The 19648-nt window shown below is 36.8% G+C and overlaps 1 protein-coding gene and 1 long non-coding RNA gene across 6 annotated transcripts in view; one reads left to right on the top strand and one right to left on the bottom strand.

Moving 5' to 3' along the window:
• Positions 1-19648, top strand: part of EYA4 (EYA transcriptional coactivator and phosphatase 4) — a 154455-nt gene that overhangs the window by 60780 nt on the left and 74027 nt on the right. The window lies entirely within an intron of this gene.
• On the bottom strand, positions 8149-19157 carry LOC308191443. Its single transcript, XR_013947992.1, has 3 exons — positions 14701-19157; positions 13128-13797; positions 8149-11413 (listed from the first exon to the last, which is right to left on the bottom strand). It is a non-coding gene; the product is annotated as an uncharacterized lncRNA (long non-coding RNA).

The following is a 19648-nucleotide window of genomic DNA, read 5'->3' as shown; positions in this document are numbered from 1 at the left end:
CATGACCTGTGAGACCCAGTCCCACAGCCAGGGAAATGTAAAGAGGCCCTGAGGGGGATCGAAGTCACTGCCTTGCACAGTTCTCATGATCAAAGTGCCTTCAAACCCTCTTTGAATGCAAGATCAGAGTCCACTAAAATATTTATTTGGCATTGAATTTGATCTCTAATTATGAAACTGTTGACCAAACCAAAATCTCATAAGCAGCCCTTTCTCAAAAAGTGCTCTCCTCGCATTCATTTGTCATCAGTTGTATCACTGTATTGCTCAAAAACCGTATTGACTCAAAATGTGAAATAGTAGTGATGGCTCTCAAAATGCATTAGACAGGCTTGCTCTACAGCAACAAAATTTGCTGCTGTCGTGTGCTTTTCCCTCTAATGTATCTTGAGAAGTACTTCACATATCATATGATGAAATCTGAAGGAATAGTTTTAAAAAAAAGCAACGGCAAAATTGCGTTCAAGGGAACCATATGCTCCCATCAGTATCTGAATAAGTGATTACTGCTTATATAAATAAAGCATTTTCCTTTTCTTCAATTTCTCCACCTAGAGGAAAAAGGAGAAAAAATTAGTAGAGAAATCTTTCTTACCTTCCCTGCTATTTTTATTAGTTTGGAAAGATGTGGATGTAACAGTACCTGAAGCTTATTTAGTCCTGAACAGTTTTTTAGTTTGTGACTATGTAAAAGGTAAAGAAGCACTGGCTTTCGCTTTGGTATTCTTTCTATTGCTGACAAGCAGTGAACGGCAATGTACAAAGCAAACTACAGAATAAGAAACATCAAATTATATCTGAAGCAATTTTCATTACTGCGACCCTAAACCAAACACATTCAGTTTCAGAACTAATTGAGAAATTCAAAACACTTAACATTTCATGCTGTCATATTTTCTCAAATTAATACTTTTTTTTTTTTTAAATTCACTAATATCTGCAATACTCTTGCTTAATGTTCCTTTCTTTTATATTTGTGTCCTTAGAATGGTGGTGTAAAGGCCCAAAGAAACTCCCCATTTATGTGTACATAGAAAACAGCTCCCCTCTTGGTGATCTCAACTTGTGAATGAAGTCACTCATTAGTCACAGAGATGCTGGGACAGTGGTTTCCCTGTCTATTAAAGAAAGAATGTTTTGCTGTAGATGTAATGATTTTCTCTGATCATCTTTTGACAGTATTGCTATGTGCACAGAATTATGGTTTTGATTTATTTCTTTTGTCACCACCACTGTGTTCATTCTTTAATGAGATAAACTAACATTACCGTTAAAAGTGTCTAAGAGTATAGCTTGGTGTCAGGCACACAGGTCTGTGAAACGACAGAACTATCTTGCTTTACTGGGAAAACGAGGAAGACTGATGGTCATTTCCTTGGTCCTTGCCTTCCTGGGAGCAGAGAAGTGTTGGTCTGTGGCAGGAGATGGGGAAGTTCAGGAGGACAGAGGTAAAGCAGTGGGGGGGCTGGGGGACAAGTGAGCCTCCTCCTCTCTGGAGCCACTGTTTGAAGACCTCCTGTGTACAAAGGTGTATGAAGGGGGTGAGGACATGCTCCTGAAATACTTGGGGAATCCACAACCATGCTGCACTTCCTCTGCCTTGATGCCTGGTAGAAGAAGCACGTTTTATTCATCATCTACTACTGTGATGACTCTGCAATTTGTTGAGCAGTGTCCAAGGTTTTCCATGGCAGAACTCATTGTTCGTATCTGTCCCGTGGCTTTCAGTCTTTCCTTGGCAGCATTTTCCATGATTGCTTTTTCCTTTGTTTCCCTTTTTTGATGGTGAAATAAGCAATTGCTTGTTCGCAGTCTTGCATTAACAAACTTTAACATCTGACATATTAGTTGTTTCAGCAGTTAAGAATGAGGTTATGCCCAATGCTAATGTCAAAAACAACATCTGAAAGCTGATTATGCTCTCCCCAGTTCTTTATGTATGCTCCAGTGGGTTTTCATTGTCAAAGAGGTGGGCCTTTATTATACCACATAATGCAGTAAAATGAGGATTACTTGGACTTTCAGAGCATGAGATAATAGCAGCTGACAGGCACCTGTTTAAGGACGTATATTGTATTCCTAAACACAAGTATTTTATAAAAATTAAGCAAAATTTCCAATTAAAAATCTTTTGCACTTAAACTGCCTAAATAGGTTTAGGTACAAAAAAGGCATCGAGGGATCTGGATGGATGTATTTATTAGTGGCTCTTAAAGTCCTGACAGTCCATTCTAATAATAAAGTGTGGGACCTGTCAAATGATGGCACAAATATCCTAATCTGAACTGACGTAGCTTTCTAGCCCAGTTCATCAATCATGTTTTATTAGCTTTAACAGAGCCAAGCTGCTATCTGTCATTTGGATGTTGTAGTGGTGACAAAAACTGGTGCCGAAAATGTGCTGCAGGTGTAACTTTCACTCAAAGAGCATTTCTGAGCAGCAGTCAGGTTGGGTTTGTGTGGGGAGAGAGTGCCATCTTCAGTTCCATGTCTCCCCATGAAGCAAGGCTGACTTTTGAGTGTTGTCCGATGGCTAAGAAGTGAAGAACAAAGTACCAGTAGAAATTTGGAAATGGTTCTCAATTCTTATTTTTATGGGACGTTGGACTTACAAAGAAAAATGCTAAACACCATGTTCTTGTTCCCATTTTAAGGTACAGTTTATTTAGATACAGCTGTTGTGATGAGTAATTTCCAGTACAGTAAAGAAATGTAAGCTTGGGTTTTGCCTTTTTGGTTTGCAGTGTTATATGAAGAAAATAACAGTTGCCAGCTGGATCGCAGAACACTAGTAACCAGTAGCATATTGTGTGCATCAAAAATGAGAGCTAGTGGTCTGTACACTGCTGCATATTTACTGTGTTTTGTAAGAGCAATCAGTTCCCTGTATTCTTTCAGCATAGAATTGACTTGGTGTTTGCACTGGGGTCCTGGCACTTGACCCTTGTTTTCCTTGGCTGTGTGTCATTTTGCAGCAGAGCTCGAGGACACTCCTCGTCTCTTGTTTCCAGCATGTTAACATATTCAAGTAAATATTATCTGGCACAGGCATTATCCTTTGGGGGAGTATTTGTAAAAGTTTTAAAGTCCAGATCAAACAATGGCATCCATCTTCCTCCCTCCTGAATTTCTTTATTCACAAGATGAATGTTACCGGCAAAATTCTTTCTTTGATCTTAAAAAAGACTTTATTTTGTGAATATTCACAGACAAGGTTAGCACTCATAAATATCTGTATTACTTGCAGGATATATGCCCAGGTAGGTCTCCTTATTTTAACACTTAATGGGACTTGGTACAATAAGGAGCAGATGTGTCATAGCGACAGCAGGCGAGCAGGGACTGGGAAGGTGGTTTCATTAAAAGAGCCTTGGGATAAATGCAGCACATTAGATACCCACTGAAAGACAGGAGCTGTTGATGGGGTGACCTCTGAATGCAAGTCATCTTACTATAAACAGAAGGGTGTGGAAAGCCATTGGACAGAGCCAAGCGTGTTTACTATCCAGATCTCCTCTTAGTTAACTTAAGTAATCTGACTGCGTGAGGCTTGGTCTGACAGTTCAGGGAAGAACAAAGTGTCTTCAGTATTTCTGAGTTTAGGAAGTCGTAGCTGGCCGGTGGATAAGGTTTTTGTCTGGAAAATCTGTCTGAACACCTTAGCTGCTGAACAGTGGAAGTTAATTAGTGCTGAACACCACAGACACTCTTTTATTTGTGTGTGTGTCCTGGTGACTTCACAAATTTGGGGAATTTGGTTCTGTTCTTCGGAGATAAATGAGGTAAGGTTATGATGGATTTCCATTTGCGATACTGATGCAATTGTTCAGTGATACAACGGGAAATGTAAGTGGGTATTAATTGTGCAGTTGGATTTATTCTGAAAAGGAGTTTTTGTTTTCATTTCTATAGTAGCAGTTTCAAACTTGTTTTAGAACAATGTATTTGTTAATAGTGGTTGTGGTGTACCGTAATTTAGGTAGTCATTTGTCCGAATCCCTCAAGTACTTTCCTCTTTTGGGAGCAGCTCTTTATTACCACAGGAGGTAACTTGTTAAGTGCTGTAAGAAATGAAGGGTGTTGTTCTGTAATATGCTGTGAATGACACATTTTGTCAAATCTTTAGGCAGTTTGTTGGTTGGGCTACTCAATAACATCATTGTAAGAGACACTTAAAGGCTAGTGTACTGAGACAGGTGCCTAGACGAGCGGAGTTGAAATTGGTTAGCCCTAAACTGAAAAACTGTGGAGGCAAATAGAGATTTTAATTTACTACTACATTTCAGTCTATTTAGTCCATTTCTAACTTGGTTAGGCATTAGTTTGGAATAAATAATGCGCCCTTAAAGCACGCTTTATATCTCTGTAGCATTATGTGCCAGTTGGCACTGTGTCTTTCTATTTGAGCACTGTGACTGTTTCAAACTTTTAAATGGGTTTTGTAATTACATAGCTCATTTTTTTCTAAAAACAAACTCTGATTAAAAACTTCCTTGACCAGGGAGTGTGGGAGCACGCGTTGCTGTTGCACCCGAATGCTTTTTTCTGCCTTTGAGCCAGTGTAGCAGGAGGGCGCAGCGATGCTGCTGCCATGCTGTGCGCAGGGGGCCACGACGTGAGCTGGCACAACCACCCGGCTGCTGAAATGTCTGCTCCATTCAGGGAGGCTCGGAGGGGGCTTGTGCCGGGAGCAGCGTTTCGTTGTCCTAGGAAAGCAAACAGCGCGCTAGAGGAGAAAGGGCAGCCCAGTTTGGTCCGTCTGTAAAAACTGATTTACTGCTATAGGGAACTGTAATGTTTAGGGAACCTGTTTGAAGAAAGGTATGATAAATTATTACAGCCAATAAGTTCTTCGATTTTGTTTCTGGGGTCTGGTGAGCAGCAAGTAGCAGTATCCTATTACACGTTTCTTTTCTTGGACTGCTCACTCTTTTCTGAAATACATTTCAGCTAAGCAGCTTTTAACTGTCTCACCACCTTTTTTTTTTTCTTTTTTCTTTTTTTTCCATTGTAATGTCTTTATCTGCTAAGGTAAATCAAATGTAAATTCTGAAAAGATACATAAAGCAAGGAACACTTTAAATTCCTGAATGAAAAACACAGTTCTCACCGAAGGATTTTTCCAACATAATTTTGAATTTATTGAACTGTGTAACAGAACTTGTTAAATGCTACAGTGAATCAAGTAGCATCAGCCATGTAGCTATATAGTAATCTCAAGCAAAAGAACTTGAATTTGGCTTTGGGGAAATATTTGTTTGTTTGTATGATCATGCAAGCATGTATATGCACATTTGAGTGTGCATACAGGGAAGCTAATTCATCTGCTACAAAAAATTAGAAGTCCATGTTAATTTGTAAACTTAGATGGGGATTTGATAAAAATGGCTGAAGATACTGTAAAATAGAGGAAACATAAGAAAAACACACTACATACTGTCTCCTATTTGCATTATTACATATTTTTTAAATCTTTTGTTTTCTGTTTGCAAGTAGCTATACATAAATGTTATTAAAGTTATGTGTACTTTGGGAGAATCTAGGAAATACTTAGCACTTTATTTAGTTTTAATCTTTGCCTTTTAAAACTGATTCGGTAAATGTTAATTTAGGAATGGTTAAAGTTTTAACATAATACATCATTTCAGTATTTTAAAATTAAAGAGAGCATGGCTGTATTATATTTATCTGTAAAAAATATGTGAACTGTTTGTAGATTTTAATGTTCTGGTTAATGTTCTACTTATTTTTGTGTTTTATTTTATGAACTCTATTTTCAATTACTCTGTTGGAAAAATGCAAAAATTCGCATTTCTCTATTGCCTTAACAGGAAATATAATATTTGAGTATCATATGCAGTTTATTTCTCAACTTAATGCAATGTTTATTCATTGCCCTGAGTTAATACACAATTAAAAAATAACCAGTTATAAGCATATATCTGAAGAAAATGTGAAGGTTTTTAAACAGCTCATTTTAAACAAATCCCTTTTTATCTCCAAAAGGATGCAGTTAAAATATATATTGAAAAACCTGGATTGATTTAAAAGTGTAATTATTCTATTGTTTGTATTGGATTGAACAGTCGTAGGCAGTATCCCAGAATAGTAGAATATACTATTATTTTAGCTATAGTTAATTGAAGATTTGATTACTAAATATTAAAGCAAAGTTCTCTGTGTGTTCTCATAGTAAATCCGTAATTGTTTTTCAAAATTCATTTCAGGAATATTTAAAGGTCATTAACTGAGCTTTACAATTATATAACTCTGGCTGATCATCTGGTATAACTGATAATAAAAAGTTTCGAAGGGAAAATAATTTGAAATGGTTTCACATGAACAGAGAATCTGTATGTATTATATTTATTTACACACACAAATATCTATTCTCATATGCTTGCATGCATGTTTGAACAGTTCTTTTTTACCAGAGGTTGCTTTTTGGATAATAGGAATTATCTCGCGGTTAAGTTTTTGTGGCACTTGAAGTATTTGTGCTGCTCGTCCAGGTGAGCTCTGCATTCAATTAGAGTCAGAACTGAGCACCAAATGTATGCGCTCCTCTGAGCTCCCAGAGTGTTCGCTCCACTGAAGCACAGTTTAACTTGATTGATACTCGGATTTTAAAGCAAATAAGAACTAATTTTTGCCTGTGGCAAAAAATCTTTGAAGTTTCATGCCTGCGCTGAGGCCAGATTAGCGAAGCGGCAGGACTGTGGCTGGGACTGTGACCCTGTTGTGCTTGGCAGGTTGTGATGAATGGGGGAATCTTTCTTAACCTTGTGGCCAAAACATTCCAGTATCGCAGGTTGGGGAGGCAGGAGAGAAGGGAGGGGGAGTCAAAAGTTGCAGAAGCCTTGGCACATTCAGGCAGGAGACAAAGGACACTTGCTTGTTTGTTTGAAAGAGGGGCAAATGTGCATACCCTTTCCATTGAATATGCCTGGAAAGCATATGGGAGAGAGTATGGCAGATGCCCTGCAATATACTTTATTGTCATTTCTAACAGTTGACCTTGGTATATGAAATTTATCCTTCGCTATTAATCTGTCTCCTGCTTTTGCTTTGAATGCTTTTGGAGTTTAGAGAATCTTGCTTGTTATATTCTCCTAAACAAAAGAGGTTTTCATTTAATGCTTTAGATGTGTATAAAGCCATTCAAAATAAATTGGAGGAATGCCTTATTCCAAATAATTGCCTGTTGGTTAAAGAATTTACTGGAGGACTGCAAATATAAACAAATTCGTATGAATTTGAAAAAAAAAAAGAAATTAAAAAACAAAAACAAAAAACAGTTAATTGCTTCTGGAAAGCTGATTTTACTATTTCTATTTATAAAACTTTTTTTTTTTTTAAGTAAAATACACATTCTAAAATAGCAGTATAATGAAAAATCTGAAAAATGTTTTGGTATGCTAGTGTAAAGTAGTATACAGTAGTATGAACCAGTCAAACTTTCAAACCTGAAAAATGAGGCAAAAATGGCTTATATATGAGGTGAAATATGATCTGTCAAGGCATCTTGTGATTCTTTCTGTGGCATTTTAAGAGCTGTATTACCTCTGATGTTGTCTCTGTTGACTAATAATGAAAAATATATTATTAGATGATGGCCTGAGATTTCTTTACATTCTTTATAATATAAATACAGCTATTCTGGTTAGTGTTAAGAACTATTGCATAAAGCAAAAGGAAAAGAAAGAATGGTTAGAGTTTTTAACATGCATTCTAATTGTGGCTGTTGTTGTTACTACTCTAAAAGCAAACACATTGCATTCCTCTATATAAATAAAATGAAACATTTATTCTTCTGTGATTATTTTCTCTGGATGTTATTTTAACACTGTGATAGTTATAATATTTTTTTGCGGGTGTTGTGCTGTAAATGTACCTGGAATTCACTTGCTCATTAATATTTTAAAAATTAAATGTAAATTTTATATATATGTACACACCATATATATATATATATATAAATGCAGTCTCACTAGATAGTATTTTTCTTCTATGTTACTTGCAAAAGTAGAGTAACTAGATGTACATTGCATGTATTATATTTTCTTATGCACTCATTAGAAATTCCTTTATCTGTAGTTTGCCTCAGGTAAATTAATATTCTTTTTTCTCCACCCTTTAAAAAAAGACTTGTTTTTTAGCAGCATTTTCTTAAAGTGTTTTAGACAACACTTTTATGGAAGTGTTCTAGAGACACTGGAAACTAACCAGAAACTAACTACATTCTGTTGCATGATGATACAAATGCATGTGAATATGTCTTTGGATTATGTCCACTTGTTTGTGAAATTTTATACTGCAGTGTTGTGTGTTACTTTATCTTTCTGCTAACAAATTATTTCTTCATGAGTTAGACAACATATGGACCATAAAGAACTGATTATCTCATTTTGACCGGCAAGTAGTTTGAGCTACAGAGAATTTTTTGCATTCATACTCTAATGGAAGTAGGTTGCCACAGTTTTTGGTTGTCTGATGTAGTTTATTAATGTTACAGCAGCTGCTAGAAATTATTTCTACAATACTAAGCAAATTAGTGTCAGTAATGAGGAAGAACAGAAATGTATGGTACTGAAGAAAAAAGACAGCTGTTTACTGTACATGTACTGGAGGTTTACTTGGTAATTTTCAAGGTGGAATATGATGCCTAAAAGTTTATTACCTTCTCTTCCGTATTTTTTTTCCAGTCTTGAATCCACTTTTGTTTGTGTTTTGTAATGTCATCATCTGTACATATTCTAAGTACATCTTTTTAATTGGAATAGCTTCTGTGCATGGTACAGAAAATACTGGCATTGTACAATTAGCTGATGACTTTACCTTGGACTATTTTCCTAGACCAAATTATCTATTTATGTTCAGATTCATAGATAGTACCTGTTGAAAAGACAGATACTTACAGCTGAATATCTCTGATCTAAAACTAGTAAGAATAGAATAGCAGGGCAGCTTTTGTTTTTGTTTTGGTTTTGTTCGTTTGTTTGGTTTGTTTTATTATTTTTATTTGAATACTGTTTTAACTTGGTCTCCATCTATCTCCCATCTTCCAGAATGCCTACAGGACTCTGCTAGCTGATAATGGTAGGCAGGTGCTGAGCTAAGATCGCGTTCATATTACCTGCTCATATTACTGTGATTGTCCTCCCTCCAACCTGTCTACTCACTCTATCCACCTGTTGCTGTTTGGCATTAATTTAGCCCCCCTGCCCCCATCCTACAAAGGCATATTCACATGCTTACCTTCTTTATTCTAAATTGTTTCGCTGTGGATAATGAGCCTAACCATCATGTTCTCATTTAAACTTATGCTTAAATCTTCGTAGGTTTACCCCAATCTTTGACAACTCTAGCTCAGCAAATGCCCTTTGCTAAAGGACTTAGTACAACATAGCCTCAATTAGCTATTTCTGTTACCCTCAGAGCTGTTGAAATAAGAAGGTACCAATGCATGCCCATGTGAATATAGGCAGGAGCATATCATTTCCTGAGATTAGTGCAGTTAGTCACTGCCTGTTGCATTCCCAAATCCTAGTACATGTACTCAACATAGAAATTTTCCTGCCTTTCAGGGTTGTGAAGGAGAGCAGTTAACAACTGTCATCCTTTCTGGCAAAAATAATCACCTTTCAGAGCAGGAATTTTTTTTTTATTTTTATTTTTATTTTTTTTTTTTTTTTTTGTCAAGCATCCTGGAGTTCAACTGGGGCTGGAGAAGCCAAGAGTCTGGAGTGATCCTTTTCTGCAGCTATAGTCAAGCCTCCTACTTCCTGAGCCTGACCACTGCAAAACTACCCAATGGCCAGTTAAAAGATAATTTAATTCAAGTTGATATTTTAGACCATGTACAGTCTGAGCTCAAGTCAGGATGTGGAAGTGAATTGCTTTAATTGAAAAGTTAGATGATCTTTTTTGATCTGTGAATAACACTCAGTTACACCTTCCTGTCTTTCTGGTTCTCTATCACATACAACACTATCCGCTCAAAATCGTTTTCTCTCCTGAGAGATGAAGAGGGATCCAGAAGACACAGAAGTGACTTGAGTCCTTCTTAATAAATGGACTAAAAATTGTAATGAAAAGCTGTGATTCATCACTAGTTTTTCTGCTTTCCATGAGCACATCTACATGGATCAGTACTTCTTCTGACTCTGTATGACATGTATGTACTGGGCTGGTCACAAAACTTGTGTTGTGCTGCCAGACACAGATAATATACTGATCCCCTGCCTTTACATCTGGCTGTATTTGCCATAGCTATAGGACCCCAAAGCCTGGGATAAGACCAACAGCGAAGCAAAAGTGTATCTGAGCAGGACAAAAAGTGATAGTGGTAAATGAGTGACTACACTCGAGACAGCTTGTATCTACCACGTAGAATTGAGTAATTCAAGTCAACCTGGGAATGTCCTTTTTATCATTAATGAACAAAGTTGTTGTGTGGCCGATTCAATATATTATGCTTTCAGTGGACCCAAACTATTCAATGCCATTCTATCCGAGAGTGATTTGAGTCAGGTATTCATTTATTCTTAAATTGGCTAGACATTGATGAAGACTTTGATGCTAGAAAAGTAATTAGTACAAAGTTCACATCACAGTATTGTGAACACACTAGGTCTGTCTTTTTTTGCCCTAAACTACATGCCCGGAACTTTCTGAATGTAGTTCAAATCCACAAGCCTCGTCTTTAAAGCCCCTTTAGCTCTGAGATGAAGAATGCAGCTGATGTATATTCACCTCTAAAACAGAGCGGAGGGTGAAGCTGGTGGTGGTGTAGATGGATCTTCCTCAAGGCTCACCAAAGTTCAGGGAGTGGACCTCTCAGCAGAGCTAAGAAACTGAATATTGCTGACCAAGACTAAGGCACATTTTTGGGAGCTCATCACCTTTAACCTTAGCACATAACCATATGTATGTTAAAAAAACACAAAATACAAAACAAAACAAACAAACAAAAAAAACACATAGTTGGAAGGACTTCTCTATTACAAGAGGAAATTTTACCTATATGTATTTCATCATCTGTGGTGAGGATGAATATTCAATGGATGTGTGACCATGTTTGCTATACCCATGAAAGGCACTTGGATAGCAGTGCTCCTAGGTAGAAGGACAAGGCCTTTTTTTTTAAATTTCCTCTAAATGAGGGATGGAAAAGCGATGCAAATTTTCTTTGATATTAGTGGGGGAAAGGTGTTATTTTCCGGTGAGGCAAAAGTCTCAGGAGATAAGTTGGCTGTTGTTACTTGGAAGGTCAGCACGTAGACTGTTGGGTGAGCTAAGAGAAAGCTGGATCCCAAAGAAGCATCAGCATCTTCAGAACAGTGAGGCCCCTTGTGGTAGAGGTACTTTTCTTGTGGTAGAGAAATCAGCATTAGCACTGGACACTGTATCGCTGTTGATACAAGATGGTTTCCACATGAAAAGAAAACAGTATGTTTTTTTACTGTGCTTTATGGCACAGTACTATGTGCCTTTAACAAAATAACTTGAAGTATTTGCATGATGTATTTGCAACATGGCCAAGTTAACACAGCCATAGGAACATTAACTTTTGAACTTCCTGACTTTCATTGCTTTAAATTTCAGCTTCAAAGTTTACTTTTTTTTTTTTCTTTGCATTTTTTGGCCCTGGTTAGTTTTGAAAAGCAGGAGGAAATAAAATAATTCTTTTCTTTTTTTTTTTTTTTTTGAGGGGGCGCTGAATTTTATGCATATAACAGGAGATGACTTGTTATTCCTTTGAATATCAAATGGTAACTCCAAAGCATTTTCGATATTTTTGCTTACGATATATCTGTGGAGCTGGGGAATCACAAAACTAAATCTAGACAGCAGTGAGTATCACGGCTCTTTTCCTGCATCTCACTGTGTTTCTCTGCTGAAAAAGAGATCAATGATATCTAGGAATATTGAGATTTAAAAAAGAATACACTTAAAACTAATTAAAAATGGTTGGATTATAACAAGTGTGAGGGAGATCATGGGACCATAACTGAAATAAAAACAGGAAGTGTTTTTCAGTATCTTCTAGCTGATTTCCAGTTTGTAGATAGTGGGGAGGCACCGAAGTAGTACTTGCAGATTCAGCTGCAATGATGCATACTGCTGATGTGACAACAGCAGACCACAGACTTAACTTCATTTTTTAAAAAACAAACGGTCAAAAAAAAGAGAAAGGGATTGGGGGGGGCGGGGGGGGGGGCTGGCGGTAAGTGAGTTTTCCAGTGGTAGTACTTTAGTATTTCTTCCTGAACCTGACTTGGTCGATAAACGAGTTTCTCCCTCCTCCAGACTGGTGGAGCTTCCTTGCCTTTGCAACTGCTGAATGGGGAGCTAGCTCCTTTCTTTCTTTCTGGGAAAGAAGCCAGCCCGATGGCCCATCCTCCCAACAGGGCAGGGGAAAGTGTTCTGTGAGCTCTGAGCTATTAGGTAACTGATGCTGAAACAAAAAGTGCTATTGTGGTATGGCATTTGCCCTGCCTGCTCCACCAGTTAAGGAAAGGCATATTTCCTTCTTTCATCTAATGCAAACAAACAAAAAGAAAAAAAGAATGATTTTTTTTTCCCCACAGTGTATAAATAAAGGCATTTCATTGCAAGAAGATAGTACTTTACCATGACTTAAATTATGACTAGACCATCACACCCTTTGATATTTTTGAAAGTGCACTTGTGCCAAAGAGAATTTAAAATGTGTTTTAAAAATGTTTTCAGGTATATATATAAAAGAGGGAAAAAAAAAAAAAAACTTGAAAGAAGCTTAGAACTCTGAACCGAGTGAACCCATTAATCAGTTTGCAAAAACAAACATGTATGAAACCCTTCCACTGGTAAGAAAGTACCAGGGAAGGAAAGTTTTGACCCTAAAGATAGCCTATGAATGAGGAAATTGACGAGGTAAGGTTGTCTCAGATTTTATCAGTTTATACCGTGAATACATCTTAATGAGACCTCCTTCTGTAAAACTTTGCAAATACAAACCCAGTTTTATATTAGGTAAATCTTTCTGATTAAATTAGCACCAGGGTTTGTGTCAGCCATAAGACTGTGAAATATTCCTGAAAGAAACAGTCATTATGGTCAGTAAGTATGAAAAATACATTTACCTGGATTGATTAAATCCCTTGTTACTTCATTTCCTATGTACTGTGCACTCCAGCAAAGGGCTCTAGTGTGGCAATACTCATCGTTCCAGCCTGGTGCAAGAAGATCTATGGGAAATACAACACAGCTTTGCAGCCTCTTGGCCTGTCTGTAGGCTGGTTCCTGTCAATGTTTCATTCTCATTATCATCTACAGTCTATTCAGGAGATCTGAAATATTGGTGATTACAGTGATAACTGGTGATTATAAGCGATTACAGAGAGTCATCTCAAAAAGTGGAAGCATTTAATAGATTAATACATGCTTTGTCAGTGATAGTGCCTTCTTCAAATTAGTAGAGACAATGACTAGTTCAGAGAAGCTGAGGCTATGAAGCACAAAAATTTACCAGGAGCTATCCCTCTTCATTACTGTAGTGAGTGTTTCAGATAGAGGATTTAATGGAAAACCTGAACAAACAAACAAACAAACAAACCAGAACTTTAATACTTAACTAAATTTAATCTTGTGAATTTCTTCAAATTTCTCCTTGAAGTTAAGTTGATTCTTATAGCAAGTTTTCCTTCATTCTTCCATTGAAATTAGAGCTGTTGTATTTTTAGATCCACTGAGATACGATAAATCTACCTCAGGATGTGATTCAGATAAAATACAATGATGTACAGTTCTTCACTGTGGAAAAAAATAATTTAAAAAAAAATCAATTTACTGTTGTGTCAAGATCTGTCCGTCAGCAGTAGCATCAGTGTTTGAGTTTTTAACTAAGTCAGAAACCTAGTTAACACCTGATGGTAAGTAATTAAAGCATTGCATTAATTATTTATACTTTCATATAAATTTGTGTTATAAAATTTTATTGTTATTAGTCTTAATTGAAACCCTGATGAGACCTAGAAGTGTAACATAAGTGATTTACTGTGAAAAATTCAGTTGAGAATTTGGGATTATTTAGAATTATTTTCAGATATTTCTCTAAATGACTTCAGCATTTCTGTTTCTCTCTGCAGAACCTTCACTGAGATTTTCTCTTCATATATATATATGCATAGCTATAGTATTATTTGAATTTGGTCATCAAAAGCCTGCTTAATTCTCAAAAACATTTATATATTTTCTTTAAATCAGTTTGAAAGCATATGCATGTATAGAATGCCTACAACTTGTTACTATACCTTAGCACTGTATCTTTAAGCCAGTCCTTGCCTTGTTTTTGCAGGCCAAGAAATTATTAATTTATTTGTTTTATAGTAGTAATGAAGGGTGTCATGGTAGCAAAGGAAATCCCGGTTATATTAGACATTGTACAGACAGTCTCTTTTCTAAGCATTTTATCATCAAGACAGTTACAGAGCTGTATGTAAGTAGTGTTGAAGTCAGCACATAAAAAATATCTGAACTATAAGCTACTGTTCCTTACTCTTCACTTGCACAGACATCCTGAGCTAAACTCTTTTCCTATGTGTCCATCAAAATGTTCCCCTGAATTCCCCATCCTCCCCTGCTCATTCCACAGAGTTGGACCTCTCTCTTGCTGGTCAGTGGGAGCCAGTGAGCTTTCACACAACAGTAACTTACTGTAGGGAAGCATCTAGGCAGTAGAAGTGCACTTGGTGTGCCCATGCTCCAGACCAATCAGAGACAGCATCACCACAGGCTGAACAAACATGTAGACATGCTTTGATATGTCTTTGCATCTGCAAAGAGTGTTTTTCCCGCTTCACTCTTGCCTCCTTAATATCACATCTTCCACAGCTCCACCATGCAGAGCTACTTCATTCAGACCCAAAGCATTGCAGGCTCCCCATTAAATGCTCACCAGTCTGGGAGGGGTGCTCAAGGCCGTATTTTATGTCGTAGGTGAGGGAGCTCAGCAGATTCATTGCCAGAATAATTTACTGCTGATGTTGCAAGATTTTTCAGCTGTGCTTACTGTAAGTGCTAGAAGGGATTTCTCACCTGTGTTGCATTATGAGTTTAATACTGTGAGTGTGTGTGTGAGAACACCTCGCAGAGCAGGACCAGTTCATGGTTTAACATCTAGTGTAATGAGGTCCAATAAAATCATGTTAAAAGGATGTTAACGTTGCAAAGGAAAACATCAGAAGCAAGGAAATGCCAGAATTAATATGGCCTGTGGAAATCCAGTCTCTTATGCATTATGGTGCGGCTCTTATTACGTGACACATTAGGCTTTCCAGTGGATGTCTACTTTTTTTCAGTGAATGCGTAGTTAGATTTTTCTTTTTATGTTCCTCAGTCTATATTTGTTAAACATGAAGCATCTAAATTCCAGAATGACTATAAAATCATTCTTTGTCCTGTAGATATTTCTTATATACATTAACCAAAGTTCTTCAGTGTTTAATAAATGCGTCTCATTTTCATGCTGCTCTCACAGTATCAGACACTTAAAACAGTGTTTATGTTTGAAATCTGAAGAACCAAGGCAGGAATTAAGGCAGAAATTGTATAAAACATTGACTAAAGTTGTCACCAATTTGAGGCAAATTAGACCATCATTTTTCTGGTTAAACGTAACATTTGTGCACCATCTTGTAAGTTCAAAGTATAGTTTCCCAGCTTGGATCATTAATTAGGTGTGCAGTGTAGATGGTGTACCAGAAATAGCCTGTTATTCTGTGTAGACTGGTAAATAAAGCCTCTACTAGTGACTTTCATCGATATTTGATGATTGCACAGGCTTGTCATTATGGTATTTACTCCCAAATCCTATTACAGGAGAGCAAGATGTGCTGTTCTGTCCTGTCCCAACAAGACGCAGTACTCCTCCACTATCCACACCCATCCCTACATTAGCCACTTTTTTTCAGCTGGCTTCTGACCTCCTGTGATTTTGCTACCTGCAGATCCCTTTCTTCTTTTGCATCATGGTTTCTGTCCCCTCTCCCTGTTAAGATTTTTCTCCTGTTCCTTGTCCCCATATTTGAGGCTACAGGATTTTTCTATTTGTTGACATTGCCCAGGTGTCTTCATGGAGGGACATTGAACTGACCGAGTAAAGAAGGATAGTCCCCTTCCTGATGCCACAGGTGCTCCTGGCAGTCAAGAGAAGTAGTTAATAATTCTTACTTGGCTCCAGCCTCTTTGAGATCAAGAGCATTCAGTACAGATAGGGTCTTCAAAAATTCAGGAGCCAGATTACAAGAGGACTCCACTAATGGTGTGAAAACAGCTTTTAGAAGCTTATAAACCTAAAAAAAATTTGGACACCCTTTCACAGAGATGATGATTCCTGGGTACCAGTACACCTTGTACTCACCCACTTCCAGTTCTGGGATTCTGCCTCAGAATTTATGGGCACAAAAGCCACTCAACAGCATAGTTACATGACTTAAAATATGAACTCAACAGCATGTTTTCTTAAAAAATTGGATTTAAGTATTTTTAGCTGAAACATTTCAAGTGTTTTGTAGTAGGCAGACAGGGTAGGAGATTTCAACACTATTTGGTAAAATTCAAAAACAACTGAAACTGATATCTTACCACTCTAGTGAATGATTCTCAACAAGCATATAACTGAAATGATGAGAAAACCTGTGTAAACAGAGGGGGGAAAAAAGGAAAACAGAGTAGGAGTGAAGAAAAAGGTTCTTTTTATAACATTTAACACATGCGAATGTAAATAAATGTGGTGTTAGTGAAAGTTAATTATTTTGAAAACAGTCAGCAAAGCAGATTAAGAGGAAAAACAGTGCAGCTGAAGACAAAGGAAACGATATTTAGTCTTTGATCATAAGTTTTCACAGTGATTTTCTGTTCACCTTCAAGGGTGGCATAATTTTATGAATAACAAAATATGTTTTGCTACTTGAGTAGCCCTAAAGAGAAATGGTGTTCATTCCATACAGCCACTTGAAAGAAAATCACATGCCTGATCCTCCTTTAAGAAATAACATTTTTATTTATTAAGTCTTTTCTCTCAAAGAGAGACCCTAAAGATGCATAATGAAGTTTACATTCAGTCTCAAAGGAAAAGACAAGTATATACAGTGTGCTCATACTGCACGCTTCCTCAGACAATGATCACAGACAAACTGCATATATACCAAGCTGAAAACTTGAAATATTCTTATTTTGTAAGTATTTTGTTTTCATTGCAATATTCTTGAATATTTAGTACTCTTTTTGTTTGTTTGTTTTGTTTTTGTTTCTCCCTAGAGTTTGTTCCACCTCACAGGTGAGTCTTTTTGATACAATTGGACCATGGCTTTTCTACCTTTTAAGGTATAACAGTATACATATATATATATTATTTTTTTTCATATGATCACCATGTAGGTAGTGTATATGTTCACCATGCAGGTAGCGCATAATCTCTCAGTCATCTCAATTTCTTTGTTTAATGTTGGTCAAAACACGATGCAGTAGTTGTGTGAGCAGGGGTAGGACAACTTGGCTGTGAATACCCAACTTTTGCATAACTTGGAGAAGTCCTCCTCTTCCCTGCCCAGGAACATAAGGGCTCTTAGTGTGTTGTGTGTGTTGAAAGTGCTCAAATAGCTTTAGTGTATGTTTGAATTATCTTTGGGCTTCCGTGGTAACTGCCCACCAAAGGACCTGTCATCACTTTGCAAAATCAGTGTTAGGATGTGCTGGGTGACTGTCAGACTCTGCAAGCACTGGCTGAAGTGCTTGGTTGAACTCTCCTGACCTGGGGATTAAGATCTGAGCCCTGGTGCCAATATAACTGAGAGTGCTATTGGTGGGAACTGACAAAGGTAAATGCCTGTAAACTTAACAGCAAAGAGATGGCAAAAATGGCCCAGACGTAATATATGTTAGAGACAAGGAAAAAGCTTTACTGGGGTTTTTACTGCATACATTAATTAGATGCATTTATATATTAATTTTCTATGTAAAATTGAAACGTTATTTTTCTGGTCAAGTCCCTCCATAACTTCCTGTTGAGAAAGTCTGCTTCTGAAAGTACACGCCTGCCTCTCAAGGAAGGTTTCTTTCAAATTCAGTTTCTTTGAATGATTTTGAATTACTGTTTTGAACAATTGCCTGTAATGTTGACACTCAGTACACTAATCTGAGTGGGTATTTTTTTTGTTTGTACCTTAACACAAATTGTGGGCATCTACTTGGTACTCAATTACGTGCGTATATCTCAAGTTTTTTAATGTATTTCAGATCTAGTATTACTTTAATAATAGTGTAGTGAACAAAAAAATGTAGCAATGATATTTGTGTCTAAATATTTATGGAATAGATTTACATGGGCTTTCATTGTCCTTCAGGCTGAGTCTCTGCACCGTCTCCACAATACGCTGAAACTACAGTCCATGGAGTAGCATAGTATGAACAGTGAAGAAAAAATCCATGAGGTTGAAAATCAGCAGTGATGAAACTGATAAATAGATAGGCTGAAAAAGGTTTTGTAGCAAAAATCAAGCAAGACAAAATATTTAGAAGATTCTTTGTGTTTTATGTTTTTTTAGTGTTTAGGGTGTCACTGTATAGTAATAAATACAGCTTTAAGTTCTTTTAAGTTGTTGTTTTCTTGGGGGAAACTGTCATTATTGCTACCGAAAACTGATTTCTATGAATAACCAAGTATGTAACTATGTTGTTTGCTGAGTATATAGAACTCAAATGAAGAACAATAATGACCATCCTTAACTCCATGCTTGTGCTTAGACATCTTTGAGTGATATTGCATGGCATTCAGCCAAGGTTTTCAGAGAAAATACTTAGCATTAACCTAATCCTTTTTCTTTTGGACCTGGTGAATATTTGTAGTTTTGACTTCAACAGAACTGAGTCAGAGTCACAATCTTTTTTTTTTTTTTTTTTTCAAAAATACTTTTAAAGTAGCAAGAAGTTATAGGAAAATCTTTTGATGCAAGGTAATCTGAAAAACTGTCATTGAACACGTGCTAGTTGTAATGGGAATGTTCTTTGCATTGTGCAAGTCACATGAAGTGAATTTGAGTGACTATGAGTATTTCTAGATGGCTTTGAAAAGGAATTTTGAAACCTCCTGTACAACCCTGAATTCTGCATTAGCACACAAGTGATCAAAATGCTTGTTTCTCTGCTGAAGGTATGAAAAGTTGTACAGAAGGTACAGTTAAATTTTTGCAAGAAATCCTGAAGATCCCAAAGAGATAGCTGATAGTAAGAGAACAGTTTTATATTTTTATTGGAAAGTAATGGATTTTTTTCACCCTTAATTGGCTAACAGCAATGTATTGCAAAGATTAATATGGAAGTCAAACTACCGTTTATGTGATTATATATTGCAAATATGTGTGCAAATGCTGTATGTGGTGTTTTAAGTTCATTGATGCATTAGGAAAACACATTTAACATACAGTTAGGAGATTCACAAAATGAAAATTAGTGTATGAATTATTTAGCTAGCACTGCACTTTGCCCCAGAATCTAGTGTTTATTATTGTGAGCTTTAGCAGGAAACAGAAGCAGTATCAATTGGGAAAACATTTCTTTACTGAGCTGAGAACAGTATGGCTTTCTGGTTTCCAAGTGGGGAACC

Source organism: Anser brachyrhynchus, assembly GCF_964034855.1.
Source record: "Anser brachyrhynchus genome assembly, chromosome: 3".
Classification (NCBI taxonomy): domain Eukaryota; kingdom Metazoa; phylum Chordata; class Aves; order Anseriformes; family Anatidae; genus Anser; species Anser brachyrhynchus.
The sequence above is the reverse complement of the archived record's forward strand: the minus strand, read 5'-3'. Positions and strand labels throughout refer to the sequence as shown.